The following is a 2500-nucleotide window of genomic DNA, read 5'->3' on the forward strand; positions in this document are numbered from 1 at the left end:
TGTTGGGCCATATGGTGGAATTAGTAATGTGGGGTGTAATTGTGAAGGAGCCCATTTCTTATTTTATGTTTTCATAAAATAAGGAAAAGAAGAGGAAGGAAGTGAGAACATGAAAAAGAGAAGCTGAAAGAGGGAGAGCTGAAGAACGTGAAGGAGAACCAAAGAGGAGAAGACCAATTCAAGAATTTGGCTAAGGTAAGGGGAGATTTATCTGATTAGCATCTATTATCGGGTTAGGGGTTGATAGTACTGAATAGATGTAGAATTCGGGTCGATTGAGTCATATGATAGATTTCGGGATTGAGTCAAATTGTATGATAATTGATCTTTTTGTTTGAATCTATTATGTTTGTGTTGTCATGGCTTCAATTGATGTGTAATTGGTGTATTATGATGTGTATTTCGTGTTGTATGTGCATTCTATTTCCTTAAGTTCGTACTGGTATGATTTGAGTGAGTTTAGAATGTGTAGAATGCTGTTTTCTGCAGAATTTGGGGTTGCAGGTACGCAGTAACCGGTTACTGGGGGCAGGGTAACCGATTACTGCAGTGAAAAGGGAGAAAGATTGCTTTCTGGGAGCCCGTAATCGGTTACTGAAAGCAGGGTAACCGATTACCCATACAAAAAACAGGGGGATGTGTTTCGTGAGTCAGGGTAACCGGTTACTGGCCTTTGGGTACTCAGTATTATGGGGACTTTGAAGTTTGATTTAAGCTCTGAATATGAATTAAGGGATGGTGTTGAAGTGTAATTACACATTCAGAGTATTTGTTGTTAATTTTTTTTTTGGGTTTGATTAGTTTGGCCCAGTATGGGTTTAGTAAATATCTCATTTTTGCTTTTTGACGATACAAACATGTAGAATCATTAGTTGTATCCGTTTTCAATTGAGAAAAGTTGGTTACAATTTTCTCTCTCTTCTTCCATCTTCATCTTGTTATGCTCCAACAGAATCAACATGAATCGTCTTAAGTAAGCATGTGACAATAAGCAAAAACATGTATCATCAACAATTTTCTATGATTTTAGTAAAACATATAATCCTTAAGTTTCCCAATCCATGAAATTTCTTCCTCCAAAAGCTAAACTATCTAAAATCCACCTTGAAGATAAAGATGAATAAGGATTTGAGATAAGATGGTGATGAAATAGTTGGTTTGACTTGCTCAAAGCTTTTTCCTCTTCTCTCTCTCTCTCTCTCTCTCTCTCTCTCTCTCTCTCTCTCTCTCTCTCTCTCTCTCTCTCTCTCTCTCTCCCCTTACTAACTTTCTCTTTTTTCCTTCTTTTAGTCTCTTACTAAAACAAAGAATAAATAAGTGGTTGGTAAGAAAAGGAAAGGAAGAAAACATCTTGAAGGATATTTTTATCTTCTAGAAGGCAATTGATTAATTAATAATGTTACCAAAATATTTCTTCTTTTACAATTTCATAAAGGACAACCTTACAGAGTAAGAATTAAACTCATCGGAGTCCACTAATTACTTTATTGACCTCGACTGACAACAACTGACAACGAATAAGGCACTTAGGAACTTAGTTTGTCCCAACTGATAGCAACTGACAACAATGCAAATATGGGATATTACAAGAAATCAAAGAACCATCGTCATTGGATTGAACCATTGCGTGTCAAAGATTCAAAAGCTTTGGCGAAAAAAGGAAAAGGCCGGTCTAAATCGAGACTTAGAAGAGTCTGCTTTGGTTTCAAGTCATCCTAGGGAATATGACCATGTTAGATCAACGAGAATGGGTCAAATGGAACAAGTCGACCCAACGTCATTGTATCACCTGTTGACTCGTATATTTTAAACACGTAGAAAAAACATTCAAGGCATTTGAATAGTCATATTATTCGGTCTCATACAAAGAAGCAAGTGACTTGTTCCTCATTTATTGTCCCTAGGTAGATAAGGAGACACAGATAATAATGACCAATTTGTCGATCATTAGGGACTCTAGGATACAATATTGTATATAAACTAATAACCAACATTAGAAAGGAATAGACATTTTTCCATACAATACATACTCATACTTGCGACTAAGACTGGGTCAAAATGGTCCGCGACCGTGAAAACGGCTGCGACAAAATAGTATCGGCAGAAGTCAATATCAATATTGTTATCACCAATTCTATGTTAAAAATAAATTGAGGTTAATTCACTCCGCGACGGCCGCGATCAGTATCACAATACCTATACCGACCATAATTTGCGACTGTTTTTAGAAACCTTGCTCTGCGTGTAAAACTCCACTCATAAATGTTCCATTTAGATTTATATGGGATGCAAGTCATCTGATACAATTGTTGCCAATCATTCTTTATATCGCCCTCTAGCAGACATCATCTCAAACAAACCATTCCCTCAATTGTTGTTACCATTCTTATTCAAGGTGTATTATTGTCGTTGAAAACTACAATTTTTGTTCTTGTTACTCTTTATTTTGCAATTTCGATAATTTTCAACTATGCGAAAAAAAAATCACCTACACTTTCAA

This window comes from Vicia villosa, linkage group LG7 (assembly GCF_029867415.1).
Source record: "Vicia villosa cultivar HV-30 ecotype Madison, WI linkage group LG7, Vvil1.0, whole genome shotgun sequence".
Classification (NCBI taxonomy): domain Eukaryota; kingdom Viridiplantae; phylum Streptophyta; class Magnoliopsida; order Fabales; family Fabaceae; genus Vicia; species Vicia villosa.